Source organism: Lissotriton helveticus, chromosome 1_2, assembly GCF_964261635.1.
Source record: "Lissotriton helveticus chromosome 1_2, aLisHel1.1, whole genome shotgun sequence".
In the NCBI taxonomy this organism is placed as follows: domain Eukaryota; kingdom Metazoa; phylum Chordata; class Amphibia; order Caudata; family Salamandridae; genus Lissotriton; species Lissotriton helveticus.
In genome coordinates this window covers 301556653-301578072 of record NC_136058.1, presented here as the reverse complement: position 1 = coordinate 301578072, position 21420 = coordinate 301556653, and the positions used below count along the sequence as shown (strand labels likewise).

The window sequence follows — 21420 nt, the reverse complement described above, 5'->3', positions numbered from 1 at the left end:
ACAAATCCTGTGATGTGTTTTCATAATGACATTATTATGTATTAATTTGTTTTTCGCTTACTTTTTATGTACCGCGGGGAATGGGGTTTGTCTGTGCCGGGAACCATCTTGGAGGTCTCTTCTGCGCCTGCGCGACTTGCCGAGGCCTAAACAGACCTTGACTGATGGAACGCAGCCAGTTGGCAGTGATGAGCAAGATGCTCCTGAGAACGACCCGAAAACTCGGCTGAACCAATCATATGTGCTCACAGAGCAACAATGTTAAAGTTGCCATTGTATTTCTGCACCAGTTCTCATGAGAACCCCAATCTAGTTAGGCGGTACCCTATTATGCAAATGTAGGCTTGAAGCGCTATGTCGTGATTGGTGTGTTACCCAAATCCTACCTTAGGACCAATCGAAATTAAGGGATTCTGACACTTTGCAACATTGGGGGGTGGTACGCTGTCCCCAAACTGTATATCTACCCTGGGTTCCCCTGGGGAGCCGTCCGACTTGTCTGGTTTAGCTGACCTGTCACTGACCCAACGCACTCAATAGGTGACTGAAGATACAGAGCGCTGCGAAGCACTCTGTCCGAATTTGACCATAGACTGAGGTTCTACTGAACCTTAAAGTGCTGGTGAAGCACTTTACTGGGAGTTCGCTGACCCAATCGGGGTCTTGATCGATAACTGCAGAGCGGGTGGAGCGCAGGCGTTGCTTCCAAACTGCGGGTGCGGTCCTGTCCTGAGCGGTCCTGTCCTGAGGGTTTGCTGTCCTGTCCTGAGGGTCCTGTCCTGATTCCTATTCCGAGGGTATCCTGTCCTGTCCTGGGTGTCCATTCTGCACCTGCTGTCCTTTGAGGGGTATCCTTCCTTGAGGGTTTCCTGTCCTTAACTGACCCGTGGCCAGGGTTTGGTTTCCACACCATTCTAGGTAAATATTGCTCTGAAACTCTTAAAATCTTGCACCTTCTGAATTTCTAACTTTTGCTTTAATAAAGTTCATCATTGCATATGTTATATTTTCCATGCCTTTCCGCAACTATTGAAAGTCAATTACATATTTTTCATAAGTTTGTTCCTATGTCTTCTCATTTGATAGAGATTATATTTTGCATTGCAGTTTGTAATTTTCTGATTTGGTCTAGAACTTCATTGCCTAGATTGTTCAAAGGCCCATTCACCTTAAGTGAAGCGTGTTACTCTTTATAGGCCCTCCTATAGATATCCATGCATAAACTGTCCATGCTTAAACATTTCTGAGTTTTTATAGTATTTTTCCCATCTACATACCATATTACATTTGAATGATTACCCTGTCATTATTTCTTCATGCCTATATAATTTACGTTATCTTGGTTATTGATTGCTTTATTTTACTGTACCTCATGCAAGAAAATAATGAACTTTAGATAAACATTTTAAAACTTCCAGTTGTCCGTGGTCATTTCAATAGTATTTTGAATGTTATTGGTTGGGTTTGTATTTTGCTGCCTTTTCTTTACAGCTAGCTCCCTGATTCATTGTGGTCATTAGGTACCCGCATCGGTGGATGGTAAGTCGGGTGCATTGAAAATTATTAGTAGGGAGAACACACACAAATTGGTAGAGCTCGTGAAGTCACCTGATCGATGTATATGGTGATTTGAAAGTATATGGGCCCTGAAGCCGGAAAACGGCGAAAACTATTGGTCGGGTGGCCTCGCGCGCTCTATCAGTAGCACCCCTAAAATGCACTTTTGGACAGGTGTTGCGCACACACATGTCCAAAGGACATGTGTGTGTGCTACATGCAACTTTGAAAAATGCTTTTAAAAGCATTTTTCTGAGTTTTTGCTATTTACCGACAGGTCTGACCTGTCGGTAAATAGCGGCCCCAAAAGTCCAAAATCGCTATTTTGTTTTGTGTCATGAATAGCATTTGAGGAATCTCTATTAGAGATTCCTTAAATGCCATTCCACGCAAATATGCGAATTCTTACATAGCGATTTTTGCATTTGGTATCATGAATACCAAATGCAAAAATCGCACTCGCAAAGGGCCAGATTCTCAGAATCTGGCCCTTTGCGAGTGCAATTTACCTACATGAATCAGGCTGATAGTGTCTTCATTTAGGATTTTTTGGTGTAGGCCACAGATGTTCCATGAGCACAGTGAGAAAAGTGGCTCCCCCTTGCCACTGGCCACACTGTGCTGTTGTATCCCTGACGGAGGGAATGGTTTTAGTGAATTGTATGTTTTTGCTGATGGGCCTGCGGCAGGTGGTCAGTTTCTGCTTTTTGTGGCCAATGCTACTGGCAGCCATCTCCAGGCATGGTCTGGTTCATTATTTCTCGCCGCTGTTTCAGGGCATTTAAGTTCTGTGTCCGGCCCTGAGGCGTTTTTTAAAACAGAGAACGGCCTCCCATACTCTGTATTTTTGATGGAGGCTGGCTTGTTGCATGTAATTGCTCCTGATAGCAGCGTAATTGGATACCCTGGCGTTGAGTAAGGGTGCACTCTGATCCCCCAATTCCGCAGTGTGGCCTTGTGTTCGAGAAAGGCTCCTGCCCAAACTGCCTGCGTGAAAGTTACGACAGTGACCTCAGAGGGCTGATTTCCTCGTGGGGGAAGAAATTCAATGGATTCGATATTATTCGTGTCCAGACCCACTAGCCCCGGTATGCCTTCCGCTAATTTCAGCAGATTTGTTCTGTTGAGAATATCGTGCCGCCCCTTAGATTTGTACTCGGGGGCTAATAAAATCCGATGACACGATTGGTTGTCGCTTCGCGGCTCTGGTGCAATTGTGGGTTTGGGGATCTGTTTTTCGATTGTTGCATCGGATCTGTTTTTATGTGGCTTCTGTGGTGGTTGGAGGGGAGCCTGTTTTGATTGTGAAGTATGTCTGATCCGAGCAGCTATGTCATTGCAAATGGTTTTAGTAAGACTCAGTTTTGACGTTGTTTTTTCATTTCCAAAAAAGGGAAGATCCATTAAAGGCTGAAATTTTCTTGCCGCTGTCACATGCCCAGTGTGACTTGACCTAACTGGACTCACCCCTGTACTTGTTGCAGGATCGCTACCCTCTGTTTTCATTGCCAAGGTAGTTGTTGATGTACTTAGACTCTGGGGGCTCCTCGCCAGTTCTTGAATGGGTGAGTCCACAGTTGGTCCGTACGAAGTTGCTGTTGGGATTGTTGTCGGTACCACTGTGCTGGGCTCTGAAGAGGGTTTTTTATTTTCAGCTTTCGAGAAGATGGGGAAGAGGTTCTGATGGGCCAGATTGGAATTAGCTCTAAGTTTATGCCTCGCTTTTCGTTGACGTTTACGCTCTCTTTTGCTGCAAGGGGGAATGGGCCTAGGGGAGATCAGGACTGATGGAGCGGGCGGAGAATCAGAGCTGTTGATTCGTCCGTCCTCAGGTTTGACATACTGGTTTATAGGCCCGGTTAACGATGGAAGAATGCAGTTTTCGACTATCAGTGTTGGATTTATTAGAGCGTTATGAGGATGGTCGTTCATCGATGGGAGGCGGTTAGTGGATCCTTTGATATCCGCTTCTTCTTCCTTTGTTTTTGTGTTTTATTTCCACAGTCCTTCTGTGGTTTGTCCTGTTCTTGGTGTTTAATGGATTGCGATGTGGCTGACACGTTACCCCCCCTCAGCTGCTTTACTTCCCTGATAACTGTGGAAAGACAATCTGGGAGCAGGGAGAGGGAGTCAATAATTGGAGAGCAGCAGCACGTTGGTTGTACAAAGTTTGCAGATGCTTGCGCTCTTAGAATTAATGAATTCAATTGATCGAGTTTGCCATCAATCCCTGACGTAAAGAGTGCCAAGGTGTTTAGTAGATCCACTTGGACCTCTAACTTGAATGAGTGATAGTTAAGTGCGGTCACAATTTGTTGGAGGGTCTGCAATAATTGGGGCCAAGCGCTGGTCATAGTGTCCTCTTCTGTATTAGGTTTATCATCCAGAGTGAGACTCTGGTTTGGGGAGTTTGAGGTGGTTTTAAAGAAAAGTGGCAAATTCGGCATGGATTGATCTTTTGCTGCCATCTGCGCTAATTGGCTTTGACATAGACTTCTTATTTGGCCAAAAGGTGGAGATAACTTATGTAGTGGACTTAAGTCTGTTGGTTCTGTTAATGTTTTTGTTATTGGTGAAGTTAGCAACTTTGGAGGTTGGCAACTACCATTAAGTAGCGGTGGCCTGGCTTGCCCGTGAATTTGGGCCGTCGTTGTTTGTTATTGTAGAGAGCTCATGAGTGGCATAATCGGGAAATGTGGAAGTTGTAGCAGCAAGGGAGAGGCTTCTGTTGAACACATGATGTCTTCCAGCTGTGTTTGCAATAGAGGGGCGATCCCGTTATCGTCTGCCCGAGGGGTGGAAGGCTTCTCCAGTTTGAGAGAATCTGTTTGGGTGTTTTCCCTGTATTGGTTAGTGCAGGTAGACCCAAAGAGATAGACCTCTGATGACTCTTTTGCTGGCATGGTGTTAAATACCCAATTTTTCGGTGATGCTTTAAGGTCAAACCCTTGGTGGTCAGAGGTTGTAAAGGTGGTTACCTCCGAGGCTTGCGGGTATTGCTCTAATTGTTGTATTAGTACTGTACTTTTAGATGGAGTCTTTCTAAAATAATCCCGTAGAGTTAGGCTCTTGAGTTTCTGAGGTTTTGGGGTGTGCTTGACGTGGCCCTGAGCCCCAGCTGTGTCTAGTTGCTTGGACTTCCTTCGCTTGGGTGCTGTGTACTTTCTTTCTTTTCCGGATCTCATAGCTCCAGGAAGGTCTTGGCTTGAACTCTTTGTCACCACTGCGTGTGAATCAAGAGAATCAAGAGAATAAGTGCTATTTCCCAATAGAAGTTATTTGTTTAAATATTTGATAAGTGAATCACAGTAGATGTGGGCCACATCGATTGAAATTTCATTAAAGATAAAATAATCAGTTAAATGTTTGTAAGCTCCATGCAGTTAGTTAGCAGTTAATTGGCAGTGTTCTTTATCAGATCCGTGGAGGGCAGGAAATACTATCCTACAGGGATGGCTATATCGTGTAGCCACGTACCTGGGTTAGCTGGTGTGCTCTTAAAGTCCCAGGTGTCTTGCAGGCGGCTGTCCCAGCTGGTCGATACAGGCCAAGCCTCTGCCCCCCGTGAGTCTCACTGTGTCACTGTGTGGCAGATTGTGGCTCTCCGCCGCGCTGTGGGGCGACTTGCAGCTCACCTGCAGCTCACCACAGCTCTCTGCCACGCTCAGACGTGCCCAAGGATTTTGTTGCATTGAAAAGTGTTTTGCGGCTCCTTTGAAGGGGATTGTAAAGCGGGACACATGGAGCTCCGAGGAGCGCTCCGCCTCCAGCAGCTGGGGCACCGGTTTCAGGCGTTCTGAACTGTGGGAGCAATATTGTTTGGAGGTGTGCAGTGCAGTGCAGTGGAGGTGGAGGTGGGCGTGTGTGTCCCAGCCGCTGATGCCAGCACTCGCGGTCCAGGCAAATCACTCACGGCCCCCCCCTCACCGCTCCCCGCAGCGAGGCCGCTCCCTCCTCGCGGCTCCTCACAGGCGGCAGCTCACTCACTCACTCCGCTAGCTCCTCGCAGTCGCGGCTCGTTCCGTTATCGCCGCTGCCGCTTGACTGCGCCTTCACGAGGGAGAGAGGAGAAGGGGATAGAAATGCCAACAATGTCCGCCGTGGCCCCCCGCAGTTCGTGGCTTCGTTCGTAGTGCCTCGGTGGCGACGTACACTACTCTCCTCTCCTCTCCTCTCACCTCTCTCCACGGACACCTCGGCTCAGGCACGTCTCAGCAGCGCCACCTAGCATCAGCTAACCATCGTCCTGATATGCTTGAACATTTTTAATTTTACCTAACACAGAGTCCATGAACTTTTGAAAAACGCTAGCGGCTGAGGCTAGGCCAAAAGGCAATCTTAAATACTTATAAGCACCAAACGGTGTAATAAATGTGGTCAATTCAGTAGACTTTGAGGATAAAGGGATTTGATGATAAGCATTCCGCAGGTCTAAAATCGTGAAAAACTTACATCCATCAATACCAACAAGGAGATCTTGAATTCAGGGAATAGGATGACAATCAATCAATATATTTTTGTTTAACGACCGAAGGTCTGCACACAAACGGATGCTAGAATCTTTTTTGCGAACAATAACAATTGGACTGACCCATTGTGAGGAGTTTGTAGGCTCAATGATTTTGTCAGCCACCATGTTGTCTAATAATCTCTTTAAATCATCCCTAACACTAAGGGGAGTTGCTCTAAGTTTGTGCACAACTGGAATTGCACCAGGTTTCAACTTAATAAGATGTTCAAATTTTTCAACTTTACCCACATTTGAATTAAACACTTCTGGGAATTGTTTCAAAATTTCATTAACAAAAGACTCATCAATTCCCTCCACTAAAGCAATTTCAACATCATTCAATTGAACTGGATTTTTAGACCCAGGGACAAGTTTTAAGCCCATTTTGGCTAAATCTTGCCAACCAACTATGCTTTTTCCCTTAATGGCTACATAAACTTTAGTGAAAGTTTTCCTACCCAAGCATGTAACATCAGACATGAAGACACCAAGCATTTCAATGCTCTTTTCTCCATATGCCTTTGGAATGATGTCAACTTAACATAAAGTAGTTGAATGGGCCCATAACTTATCAAAAATGACATCAGAAACAATTGTGACTGGTGCACCAGAATCAGCCATCATGTCAAGTGAGTGTCTACCAATAAACACTTGACAAGTAGGAACAGGAACACGTTCATTATCAATTAAATTACCACATGAATCAAGAGCCAAAATTTCCTTAAGCTCTTTGGGCATGATGGGTAATTCAATAGTATTGATGTTTAAATGTTGCATATCAGTCTCTAATGGGACAACATCAAAACCTGATAAGCTATCACATTGATAAGGCTCATGAGTATCAACAGTTCTAACATGCACAGTGCGTTTAGCTTTGCAAACACTATTAAAATGACCAAATTTATGGCAGTTTGTACATTTCTTACCCAAAGCATTACATATTGGGCTATTACTAAGATGAGTTCTTGATCCGCACCTGAAACAAAATGTATTAGAGCGAGGCTGTTGAGGTTTGCTAAACTTATTTCTAACTGCTAATGCATTAACTGATACGTCATTTTGAACAAGATTAACAGGGACGGCGTTTTCAGAAAAAATACTTTTTGATGAAACTATGCTTCTCTCAATACTTTTAGCCATGTCAATGACTTCTGCCAATGTAGGATCTCTGCAACTCAAAATCCTTTCTTGAATTTTTTTATGGCAACAACCATAAACGAACTGATCTCTGATGTAAATGTCTAGATCAGCTCCGAAGTTGCACTCAGCTGACATATTCCTTAATACAGAAATGAAGTCTTCAACACTTTCCTCCATATTTTGTTTTCTCTTCCTAAAATTATAGCGTTCCAAAATAACGTTTGGCTGAACCAAAAATTTGATATTCAGTCTATGAACTGCATCCCTGTACACATTCCATCCTTCACCTCTGCCCGGAGGTGGAATGGCAGTGGGTAAATTACCAAAAATTTCTCTACCAGCCCTTCCCAAATGGCTGTAAAGAATGGCTAATTTCCTTTTAGGCGTGTAGTCTTCGGCATCAATTGCTATTAAGTAATTTTCAAAGCTTTTGAACCATATTTTCCAAGGTTCAATTGGTTTGCTGTTAACAGGTAAAAATGTATTCAATAAAATTACTTGTTGACTGTTTTCCATGTTAAAGTTAGTCGAAAATTACAAGGATTGAAGTTGAATTCTTGCAGCTTTTTCTTTCACAATTTTATGAAATAATAGTGAAACTTATAATTTTGCAAAGTGTGAATAAACAGTACATACCATGTTCACGAAGGTTTCTTTCAAGTGCAACACCTTTAGCAAAGGCTATACAAGTAAACGCGTATACGAACCAGCTTCTAAAATGAAATACTTCCGTTGAGCGCAGACGGAGACATTCGATAGGTAGAAGTGCTTTCGTTGCGCGATGACGTCACCAGAGACTGTTCTCGCGTGGTTTGGACAGAGGAAGCTCCGTAAGGAAACCAAGATTTACACAAAATTCTTTGAAACGACAAAGAAACCTCATAGAAGATCCATTTAAAGACATAGGTGAGAAACGCACGTTTCTTTTTAAATTTAGGCACAGTGGAGCAAAAATATTCCTGGGGTTATCGTAAAGGGTTCAGATAACGGGCCAAGGAATTAGTGAAAATGCCGAAAAGGATAAAAACATCCCAAATCCTGTCGCCAAATGTAATGGAGTGCTTCCGTTGTTAAAAGAGAGGAAGCACAGGCGTAGGTTTCAATCCAAGAAGAAGTTTAATTCACATTAATCAGCATTACACGGGAGCGCCACTGGCAAGTAACAAGCACATCAGTTGAATGCCCAGTCAACAAACAGTTTGAGTCAAACATTAGTTTAACAGACATTGCATCCTCGAGAGATGCACCCCTCAAACATAAACATGTTTGAAGGAACACTCTCTCTCTCGAGGATGCAGAGCATGGAACATAGAACGTTAAAGAAAGCATGACTTGACACGAGCAGTAATAATAAAGGACACAGAAGATGTACAATACCTTACAAGGCCCCGCCCCTTCAAGGCCCGCCCCCTCTTCACCCGTGAGATTGGTCAGCAGCTTGGCTTGTATGACGTGTTTGCTTGTACGGAAATAAGCAAAGTACGCGAGAATATGGATACCCACAATCCCTTGCAAAGCCACAGCATACTTATTTATGGTATTTATTTAAATTGAAGCTAAAGAGGTATATCTAGCAGAATACCATATAGGAAAGAAATACCTGCTCTGTGATAGCTGATGCGAAGAATGGTTAATGATGAAATCGTGAGGTATACATGCAGAAGGGTATCATGCTAGGTTCTTCATTCGAGCGAGTTCTAAGACTATTCATGTGCACTCCGTGTGGCAATGATCGGCTCGATTCTTGTTGAATTTTTGGGGATCTCTGCATGTATAGAGATCTATATCACTGTTATAAAAGATTTGTATTTAGTGATCATTGACATATTTGAAGGTAAACAGTATGCCTCCAGTGAGTTGTTGCGGTAGAAAAGATCCACCATTTATGTGTTAAAATATAACTTGATCATCTGTAGATGTGTGGAATCCTTTGCGAACAATTACGGTGAAATGCAGAACACTGAACTTTTTTTGAACAGGCAATGCCAATGCTTGTTTCGTTTTTTTTTGGGCTGGGGGAGGGTTTGTGGACAGGTTGGGGTTCAAAAGTGCCTCTTCGGTTCTTCTCTTCAGGAGGCCCCGCCCCTTCAAGGCCCCGCCCCCTCTACACCCGTGAGATTGGTCAGCAGCTTGGCTGGTATGACGTGTTTGCTTGTACGGAAAAAGGCAAAGTACGCGAGAATATGGATACCCACAATCCATTGCAAAGCCACAGCATACTTATATATGGTATTTATTTAAATTGAAGCTAAAGAGGTATATCTAGCAGAATGCCATATAGGATAGAAATACGTGCTCTGTGATAGCGGATGCGAAGAATGTTTAATAATGGTTGCTCTAACATGTTTAGGGTGATGAATTCCTGAGTTATACAAGTAGAAGCGTGGCAAGCTAGGTTCTTGAATTCGAGCGAGTTCTAAGCCTACTCATGTGCACTCCGTGTGGCAATGATCGGCTTGAAGCTTTGTTGAATTTTTGGAGATCTCTGCATGTATAGAGATCTATATCACTGTTAAAAAAGAATCGTGTTTAGAATCCGTTTACTTATTAAAAGGTAAACATACGCTTTCAATGACTTGTTGCGTTCGTAAAGTTCCACCATTTAATTGTTAAAGTATAGCTTTATCGTTGTAGATGTGTGGAATCCTTTGAAAACACTTATGGTGAAATACAGAACACTGAACTTTTTTTGAACAGGCACTGCCAATGCTTGTTTCGTTTTTCTTTAGGGGGGTTGTGGACAGGTTGGGGTTCAAAAGTGCCTCTTAGGTTCTTCTCTTCAGGAGGCCACGCCCCTTCAAGGCCCCGCCCCCTCTTCACTCGTGAGATTGGTCAGCAGCTTGGCTGGTTGTACGGAAATAAGCAAAGTACGCGATAATATGCATACCCACAATCCCTTGCAAAGCCACAGCATACTTATTTATGGTGTTTATTTAAAGTGAAGCTACAGAGGGGTATCTAGGAGAATACCAACTACAGAAGAAATGCGTGCGCCGTGATAACTGATGCAAAAAATGTTTACTGATAGTCGGTCTAATATGATTAGGTGATACATTATTGAATTTTACAAGCAGAGCTACAAATATAGTACTAATGATATAGCCAATGTAATGAATTTCTTTTGTGGTTTATTGAGATTTATGCTCGATTAGGGGTATTCGGGTGGGTTGTAAATTATCTTTTGTTAACCAATGGGCTTGATAATATACTCTGGAAAACCATTCTTGATAATATGGCCGTGATAACTATAAAAGTAAATTCTGTATGCCATTCTTGATAATATCAGTCAGTCAGTCATAAGCTTTTATTCGATATGCAGAGATATCTTATAAGCACACTTACAATACAACCAATTACAATGTACTAAAAGCATCACTTTAAGAAATCAGTAAGAAACTCATTAAAATAGATAAAAGGACATAGAGTGCCCATAATAATTTAGCTAAAAGAAGAATTAAACCGCTACTGACAATCTCTTACAGCGAATAAGCCAAAACTGTTTTAAAAATGTTGCTGTTCCACATACTATTGGGGGGGATGTGTCCGTTGTTAGGATGCGTAAAGCTACTAAGTAGCTACGTGTACCCATGTTTCGGCAAAGGGGTTTCAGCCCAAAACTCCTGGGCTTTGCATAATCCGGGCATTCAAACAGGACATGTGCGATGGATTCTAACCTACTCGGACAACAAGCACAATTAGGGGACGTATGAGACGCTGATTTCCAATTTGAAACCACAGCGCCAAGCGGGAGGGAACCAACTCTAAATTTAAAATATAGGGCTCGGTCAAAAGGGAGGGTAATAAGGTCCAAGTAGGGCTCAAAAGCCACAATGTCTTTAACTAATAAAAAGGCGGCCGTGGACTTGCAATGGTTCGAATTTGTAGTTAGACGCTCCGCCACCCATTTCCAAAAAAGGGCCTTAACAACCTCTTTTGGGGGGGCTGAACGTGATGACCAGCAGTCCCCCAGTCCAATTTTTTCCAATAGCCTTTTAGTGTCTCTCAACCATCTTATTTTTGTCCAAGCCCCCAAGCTCATTATTTCCCCCAAGCCATCAGCGTAGGATTTTAACTCTTCACTCCTCCAAATCCGTGTCCATAAAAGGAGAGGGCGAAGTTGGGCTTGATCTTTGATGTTTTTACAGCCTGTGTCCAACAACACTGGTACAGTTGGTGTGCTCAGGGGGACAGCAATGAAGGATTTTAGTACCTTGCTCTCCGCTGTCACCAGGGCATCCAATCGGCAATGGCCCCACAGTTCTGCCCCATACAAGGCTGATGTCACTACCTTGGCCTTGTAGATATTGATTACTGGGGTGAGTGATTTCCTAGGTGAAGCCCGGAACTCCCTCAAGAGAGCTCCTCCCACTCTCTTATGGTTAAGGACCATTTTGTCGATATGGTTTGCCCAAGACATTCTATCCGTTATTCGAATTCCCAGGTAATCGAATTCGGATACTTTCTCTAGGGCAACAGAGTTAAGCATAGGTGGACGACCCAATTTTTTTGGTGGGTTTAGGACTAAATATTTAGTTTTGTCCACGTTTATTAATAAACCTTTTGCAGCACAAAACTCCTGGAAACGTGTTAGCAATTTCTGGAGGCCTTGGGGAGTCTTCGAGATCAAAAGAGTGTCGTCCGCAAAAAGCAGAGTGGGGATCCGTACTCCACCGAGACAGGGGGCGTCGGCTGGTTCCTGTTGGAGATGTTCTACCACCCCATTCACATATAGTGAAAATAGGGTGGGCGCCAGGACGCATCCCTGTCTGACGCCCCTGGACACCGGTATTTTCTCCGTGAGCTCTCCGTTTTTCCCCCAGCGGACCTGGGCAAAGGTGTGGGCATGGAGGCTAATGAGGAGGGACAAGATGCAGAACCCTTGACCTTGCCAGGTAGGTCGCCCCCCTACGCTGCAGCTCCACCTGCTCCCTGAGTCTCTGTGCCTTTTGCTCCTTTGTGCTCCGCTGCCCACTTGCCTTCTGTGACCCGTTCTTGTGTGCCTATTGCTCCTCTGTGCCCCGCTGCCCACTTGCCTTCTGTGACCCGTTCTTGTGTGCCATTTGCTCCTCTGTGCCCCGCTGCCCACTTGCCTTCCGTGCCCCCTTTCGTGCCTGCTCGCGCCGCTCCCATTCCTGCCGCTGCATCCCCTGCGGCCGGCCCCGCGCCCATTTGCTGCCCCCTGCCACCCGCCTCCCTCCTCCCAGCTGCTCATCCCTCCCACCTGCCCTTAAAATGCCGGTCGCTTTGCGGCCACGCAGCAGACGCACGCAGCGGGTGCGCCGCTGGCGCGCCGAAGGCAAGCCCGTCTGCGCCTGGACCGCACCCAGTGCCAGAACCCTTGGCCCCTGTGATGGAGAGCGGTAATTTCTTCCGGTAGTTTCTCAATGTAAAACCTCCATGCTACCTCTAATTTACCGCTCAAAAGGTGTTGGGCCCTTCACACCATGTATTACCATCAGGAGAAATTTAAATAAAGATGAACAGTCAAAATGCAATTATTATTGTAAGCCAATAAAGAGAGTTGTTGATTATTTTAAAGGGTTTTTATTTTCTAGTCAAAAAGTTAATTTTTCTCTGACCCTTTATTCATTAGTAAAATATCAATTAGGTTACAGAATTTTGGAAAACAGGAAAAATATCAATAATACAGAACACATTACAGTCTGCATATAAGCATTACATGTAGTTATGAAAATGTGGTGCAAAATTTCAGTCACAATTCTTAAAGAGTTTCTAAGAAAAATAGTCTTGCAAAGCTAATCAATAATTAAATAGTTGGCAAAAAATCTCCCATTAAGAGAAATAAATGCATAAGACAAATAAATCTTTTAGACCTAATTAATTAGTCAAAACATATTAGCATCTAATCCTATCCTGATCCACTGCACTCTCTGTCTGTCTGTGTCTAAAGAGGAAAGCAGCCCGCCCTTCACAGGCCTCAAAGGAATGTGGCAATGAAGTGCCAAGATATGACGTGGAAGCAAGAAACCTCCCCCTGACACTCCTCGGACGCAAGCCCGCCCTTCAGCAATCTCCCGGGACGTTTCTCGTACCTAACCCATAGAAGCCAGCTGAGCTGAGAAAAAGAAGAAGTGGTGGCTCCCATCCAGAGAGGACAGTATTTATACCATAATTATTGGCAGAGTACACAAATATGTAACATTTTTCAGGAGAACCTTACGTGATTGGTCAGTCATAAAGGCATGAGGTCACACTTCCCTGACTCATTCTAAAAACCTGACTTCACTAGTCTTAACAAAAGAAGCATACATGAATAACTACATTTATAAACATTGCAACATTTACTAGGAAAAATGTTTCAATCTAATTCATCTTTTCCTTCCTTCTCAGCGCAGTAGATGGACACTTTTAACTAACTGGTACATTGGCAGAATGACAAGAATTCAGGTTGTCCTTGACTTTTTGTCATGAGGAAAGCTGCCACAGTCTGCGCATGCTCCCTTCTCATTAAATTGTAAGCCATAGTCTTGATGGATTCACAGGCAGCCATGTTTTGTGTAGGCCCCAAAAATAAAACAAACACAAAGATAATATTAATTTCATGTAAATCAGTCCATTATGTGTCCCAAGTGCATTATTAATTCACACACATTATAAAAAGAGGTGTTATTAACTGAAAATGTTTATCAAAATATGCAACAAGTCAAAGTCTATTAAGACAGGAATAATACATTTAGTTTACATGGATGTGCTGGGAAGAGAGAAACACATTCTATTAAAAATCTTCAAAGGTAAAAAGGCCACTTTTTCTCTACATTGCAAAAAAACACATGTTAATTTAATTCAGCAAAAGCATTTTCAGTCTGAAGTGAATAGGCCTCACTTTTCATGTTTTTCATGTGCCATGTTTTTAACCTGCACCAAAATGTGCGTGGCAATTTAAATGCAGCCTGTCTGAAGCACAAAAAAATAAAACAATGCATGACTGCAGATGAAATCTGCTCCATCAATCCACCCTCTTGATAATTCAAATCATAATAAAATGATTTATAATTCATCACACATATTTCATTTCATAAGTGACAATTTTTTTTTTTTTTTTTTTTTTTTTTTAAATTGCAAAAGCTGAGCATATAAGAATGTTACTTCTATTTCTAAGGCAAACACAAGTTTGGTCTGTAATCAGATCATATATAGCCAAGCTCAAATGGTTTAGTGCAGAGATCTGTAAGTAGCTTCTTGGAACAGTTAGTCTTCTTTAAAATAAGTAACTAAAATAATAAAAAAAGGAATTCAACATGACAGTTTCAGCATTTCTTTGCTCTGTGTCATCAGCTTGCCATCAGAATGGCTCATACTTTCCATGCAAATTGGACTACTTAGGTGCTGAGAAACTCTGACAGAGCACCATCAATCCTTTGCACTTTTTCAACCAAGGCCTTTCACTCTTATTTTCACTTTGATCAGATTCAGATGTTTCACCACAACATCTCTCAGATCAAAACCGTTGCACCATCCATTATGCAGATCTTGTGTAGCAGCTGCAATCTGGTGAGAAACTGCACACTGTACATCAACCAGACCTACACAGCAATGGCTAGTGTTCTCCTCAGTGTTTTCCACAAGTGCATTTGCATATGCATTTTCAAGCCACTTTGGTAATGCTGAAAAACAGTCTTTTGCAAAAGGTAACTCTGTGCTGCCATTGTTTTGCTTTATTATGCGTGACACTTCAGGCAGATAGCTACAATCCATTTCTTGTCCAATCTGTTGTTCTGCACTCATTATCTTTGAGACCACATTATGATCTGATTTCAGAGAAACTGGCAATTTATACCTGGGCATCAGTCTTTGCCATAACACATTTGTCACTTTGCAGTTGTCATTTTTCTCAAAAACAGTTCTGATACAACCCTGTTGTGCTGCTTCAAAAACATTTTCTTGAGCCTCTTTAAACTTAACTGTGAAGATTCCATTGAATGTATATGCTAACAGAACACAATTGTGTGCAACTGAATTAGCATTACTCTCTCCCATGACAACAGTGACTCTCATTTGAGCAGATATACTGCATGTTAGGGTAAGGGCAATCAATTTCGAATTTTGGGCTGGGGTAATTACTAAAAGCCATGAAGCTTTGACAACATCATGTATAAGGAGCACAGCATGTGCTGCTTTTAATGTGTCACCTTTCAAACATGGGCCATCTACAAAATGGACATTGTTGGGCTGACTCAGATGTTCATCCTTCAAGTCTGAATTTGGCTTTATGCATATTTTCATGATATTTAGACACTCATTTTCAGTTTCATCACAATCCAATCCATTTGCTGACATTTCTGTGAAGTTAGGGTCAAAGGCCATTGGGCAATACATCACAGACCCTTGAAAACATTAATCTTTTTGAATAAGCAATGAGAGAGCGCAGCCCTCCCTCTCACTGCAAATTAGTGTATTTTCTTTCAAATAAACTTTCATTCCTAGTGCTGGGGCGCGCCATTTTTTCTCTTTCAACTCTAGGAATGCTTTTGTGCAATTGTTGTCCAATGGAAGCGGATCAGACACACCTGAGTGTGTCAGCCTCAGTAAAGGCTTAGCCACTAGGGAACTGTTTATTAACCACTCTCTACAGCAGCTAACCATTCCCAAAAATGTCCTGACTTCTTTCTGAATTTGAGGTGGATTCATCTTGGAAATTATTTCCACCTTCTCTGGTGACACCTTTCTACCTCCCTTTCCAATTTTGTGTCCCAGATATTCATCTTCTTTTTGACAGTACTCCTGACTATTCTCATGCAATGGCACTGTGACATGAACTTGGCAAAAATCAATAAAAGTAAGCCATTCTTCACCACATGGAATGTGAAAAAATATATTGGCTGGATTCGGTACCACAGGACAACATGGAAAAAATATGCTTTTAATCTCCTGCACTATTCTGTTCTTTTCATTTATTTTCTGTGAACCTATGATCAGAAAGTTACACAAACTTCCAATCAGTTCCATCAAAAATCCTTTTATTGGTAAAATTCCTGCAACTGATTGTGTTCCTGAATACATGTCATCTGGTTCAAATTTTAATAAGACATGTTCAGCACATTTTATTAGCCTGGCATCCTTCTCTGTGAACTCTCTTATTTCTGTGTTTATTATTTTTTCCAAAGCAGAAGGTAATTTTTCAACTGTCTTTTCTGAAAACAATGCTACAACTGTCTCTTGATGGGCCATTTTAAAATGTACATCCTCATCAGGAATCTGAAAAATAGCATTATCTGGTGTACAGTAATCTGTACTGCTTAATTTGAAAAATATTTGTTTTCCTGCTAGGCCTGAGTCACAGACAACAGTTTTGCAATCTTCCTCAAATGGGCCTAATTTTGGGGCAAATTCTTCTAAAACTTTGTTTGTAATTTCTTTGTTTAAAACTCTTGCAACTAAATCTGGACTTTCCACTGCCTTCGCAATGGAATTGGTAAATTCAGAACTGTGAGTGTTAAAATTCTCATTTGCAAAAAGAGCAACCTGTTGAACTGGATTCTGATTTTTTCTCAGGAAATAATTCCCATTTGCTCTGGACAACCTATTTAAATTAATGTTAGCATTTTCCATATTTTGTGGGACCATCTGTGCTTGAAAAATTCCTGCCATAGGTACCTGTTTCTGAACTGACATTTGCATTTGCTTAACTGGCATATTTTGCATCTGCAATTCTCCATGTTTTTGTGCATCATGTTTAAATTTATATTTCTTCTTCCAATGCTCAAATCTGTTATAAAGATGGCAAAAGGACACATTTTCCAGCAGTACAACATCCATACCTGAATTTGCACTAACCAAAATACCTTTACTTCCATCCTGTGCTCTTTTAATCTGTACCCAATCAACATCCTTTGCTGGCACTCTGCCCTTCAGGAAAATAATCACTGCTATATTTTCCTCCATAACAACAGAAAATGATGGTGCATTCATGCAAACCATTTTCACTGTCTCCTCACCTGGCCCTTGAACAACAACTTTAGATTCAAACCACAATTTAGTCAGCATGGCAATATAAAAGAACATTTCCAAATGAATGCACAACTCTTTTAAAAATTCACCAAATCCATCAACTTGTGGGTACCACAGCATAAATTTGTCTCTCAATTGTGGGATTGTGTTCAGAAATGCTGCAAGTTCACTTTTATTCTGTGGCATATGCACATACATTTCTCCCACCTTTTCTCTCAATGAGTAAGCAAAAGCCTCTCCCTCATTCTGTTTATTATTTTTCTCAACTAAATCTGGTGGCTTCTTTTCCTTATCCAGTTTCCTTGCTAGGTCTGGTCGTTTCTTTTTCTTCTCATGTTTTCGTGCCCATTTGTCTCCTAATTTCTCAAACCCATTGCATTTGAAAATATATTTTATTTCTGCAAGGTGCAATTGCATTTCTGAAGAATACATTTTCTCATTTGCTTCATCATCCATGTGTACCCTGAAACTTTTCTGAAATGGAAAACTTCCTGAAACATCAGTTTTATATTTTTGAGCCAAATCTGTCAGTCCATTATGAGTAATTAATGAACATGTAGCTGTTTCCTTACTCAGGGAAATTAATTCTTTTTCTTGACACTGGTTCACATTTTCATTATTTAAACAGCAGGGACAGTTAATTTCTTCATGTTCACATGTTGAATTTAAAACACTAAGCTGTTTCTCTTTTTCAGGGCCTGTGTTAATATGTTCCCCCATGTTTTCTATATTTTTAATCACTGCTGCTTCCTCAGAGCAGGTTTGAAAAATCCCATTTTCAAATATATTTATTTTATTCTGGGCTGCAGATGTTGTAAATACCATTTTTCCCTCACCTTTTAGTGCTTGGGGTAATTTCTGTTCAATAATCTGTGTATTCTTAGTTTCTGAAATAAACCCTTCCATGATCACTTTTTCTGCAGCTCTTTCAACTTTTTCAGTAGGGACCATATTAATTGGGACAGTCATAATTTTTCTAGGCATTATCTGTGCATCTGCAGTTTGCAATTCTTGGACTAAATCAGGCACATTTAAAGCAGTAACACCTGGAGGTATCACTGTCAGTACTGAATCAACAGGTAATGGTTCAATATAAAATGTCTGCACAGTTCTCTCAGTCTGTATTTCTCTCTGTTCAACAGAAGCAGTAGCCCCTGTAGTATTTACTGGTGCACTATTTTCAGTATTTTTCATGGGAACCACATAAAGTGGTGGACACTCAGTTAACAATGCATCCATTATTTCATCCCCTGAATTATTATTTATTTGAAGCTCTTTTTCAGCATTAATTCCCTTCTCCTGTATATGGTGCTTTACCTTTTCATCCTCACTTGCTTTCTCTCTTGCTGCTTTTTCCCACAGGCTTAAGGCCTCAAATTGTGCAGCTTTAGATGGTGTCTTTATTTCACATAACACTTCCCTTAATTTGTCAATAATTTGCAATTCAAAAGTACCATCTTTTGGAAACCTCAAAGCACCCTCTTTTTCAGTAATCTTGCACCATTGTTGAACCCACATACATGTGTTTTGTCCCAAACTGGTAGACATAAAATGCACAGGTGTTCCTTCAGGAGCATCACCAATAAAAAACGAATTTTTCACTTTACCTCCTAACAGCTTCTTTAAACCTTCAAACAGTTTCATTTTTGCAATAGTTCAATGCAATTTCTTTCTCCAAAGCTGTCAATCTAAATTTCAGTCAGTTTTACTCCTACCACTGACCCTCCACAAAATCTTACTGCAATATTTTCTTAATCAATAACTCTGTTAGTAACAACATAAATACATTCGCTACTCTGTCTGTTGTGCTAAATAAAGGATAGATTTATATTCACTGCGAGTAACACATTCCGCTTACCCTTCACAAAGTAAGACTTTCCGTTTACTCTTCAAACACTACAGGTAAATCCCTTCCGCTTACCTTTCACTCAAGCTCAGAAAAACCTGCTACTCCTTTGGACTTATCCTTCAGGATATATCTTAGTCCAAAGTTTCACCAGCGAACCCTTTTGCTGTCACTCAAGCTCAGAAGAACCTGCTACTCCTTTGGACTTATCCTTCAGGATATATCTTAGTCCAAAGTTTCACCAGCGAACCCTTTTGCTGTCAATCAAGCTCAGAAGAACCTGCTACTCCTTTAGAGTGACCCTTTCTAGGTGATATCAGACTAAAGTTTCACCAGCGAACTCTTTGCTATCAATCACTCACACAGAAAATAGTCCCTAATTTAACACTGCCAGCCCTACCTAGCTTCTCAGTGTTATTCCAACAGGCGAGTAACCTCAGTGCAGTGTGGCTTCCATTTACCACCCGCTATTCCTTCCCGGGATTCCACAGGTGTGCATACCTGCGTGTTCCAGACAACATAGAACAAGACACTAACTTAACATGAAGAGTTAAAACATGTAATCAATAACCAAAAAAGTATGTCCTATGAAATTACCAATATAATCAATAACACCATCAATTCAAAATGAGCAAAATATCACCAACAGTAAAAAATCCTTACTATTTTCAACACTTCAAAAAAAACATGCTAGCATATTAACACCATTTCACAACCCTATTGATACTCACACCCCTTCTTGCATCACCTGCCAGTACTGCTTTGCCAGTCTTCAGGTTCTGAACATTGGAGTCAGGAATCAGGACTTGGACATTTATCTAACTTGGGCAATTATTTTATTTCCCTTTTAAGGTCAATGATCCATTAGTTGAGTAGTTGATGGTGAAATCAATAATTACTAATCACCAAACTAATCAATAATGACCATCCTCTGCTTACCAAAAACTGATGGAGAGCGGTAATTTCTTCCGGTAGTTTCTCAATGTAAAACCTCCATGCTACCTCTAATTTACCGCTCAAAAGGTGTTGGGCCCTTCACACCATGTATTACCATCAGGAGAAATTTAAATAAAGATGAACAGTCAAAATGCAATTATTATTGTAAGCCAATAAAGAGAGTTGTTGATTATTTTAAAGGGTTTTATTTTCTAGTCAAAAAGTTAATTTTTCTCTGACCCTTTATTCATTAGTAAAATATCAATTAGGTTACAGAATTTTGGAAAACAGGAAAAATATCAATAATACAGAACACATTACAGTCTGCATATAAGCATTACATGTAGTTATGAAAATGTGGTGCAAAATTTCAGTCACAATTCTTAAAGAGTTTCTAAGAAAAATAGTCTTGCAAAGCTAATCAATAATTAAATAGTTGGCAAAAAATCTCCCATTAAGAGAAATAAATGCATAAGACAAATAAATCTTTTAGACCTAATTAATTAGTCAAAACATATTAGCATCTAATCCTATCCTGATCCACTGCACTCTCTGTCTGTCTGTGTCTAAAGAGGAAAGCAGCCCGCCCTTCACAGGCCTCAAAGGAATGTGGCAATGAAGTGCCAAGATATGACGTGGAAGCAAGAAACCTCCCCCTGACACTCCTCGGACGCAAGCCCGCCCTTCAGCAATCTCCCGGGACGTTTCTCGTACCTAACCCATAGAAGCCAGCTGAGCTGAGAAAAAGAAGAAGTGGTGGCTCCCATCCAGAGAGGACAGTATTTATACCATAATTATTGGCAGAGTACACAAATATGTAACATTTTTCAGGAGAACCTTACGTGATTGGTCAGTCATAAAGGCATGAGGTCACACTTCCCTGACTCATTCTAAAAACCTGACTTCACTAGTCTTAACAAAAGAAGCATACATGAATAACTACATTTATAAACATTGCAACATTTACTAGGAAAAATGTTTCAATCTAATTCATCTTTTCCTTCCTTCTCAGCGCAGTAGATGGACACTTTTAACTAACTGGTACATTGGCAGAATGACAAGAATTCAGGTTGTCCTTGACTTTTTGTCATGAGGAAAGCTGCCACAGTCTGCGCATGCTCCCTTCTCATTAAATTGTAAGCCATAGTCTTGATGGATTCACAGGCAGCCATGTTTTGTGTAGGCCCCAAAAATAAAACAAACACAAAGATAATATTAATTTCATGTAAATCAGTCCATTATGTGTCCCAAGTGCATTATTAATTCACACACATTATAAAAAGAGGTGTTATTAACTGAAAATGTTTATCAAAATATGCAACAAGTCAAAGTCTATTAAGACAGGAATAATACATTTAGTTTACATGGATGTGCTGGGAAGAGAGAAACACATTCTATAAAAAATCTTCAAAGGTAAAAAGGCCACTTTTTCTCTACATTGCAAAAAAACACATGTTAATTT

At 41.2% G+C, this 21420-nt stretch overlaps 1 long non-coding RNA gene across 1 annotated transcript in view; it reads right to left on the bottom strand.

The window, feature by feature from the left end:
- LOC144807866 (uncharacterized) overlaps positions 1–7928 on the bottom strand; it is a 267342-nt gene extending 259414 nt beyond the window's left edge. The window contains exon 1 of the long non-coding RNA XR_013606480.1: positions 7844–7928. This is a non-coding gene — a long non-coding RNA (uncharacterized LOC144807866). The remainder of the gene's footprint in view (positions 1–7843) is intronic.
- Between the last annotated feature and the right edge of the window lie 13492 nt (positions 7929–21420).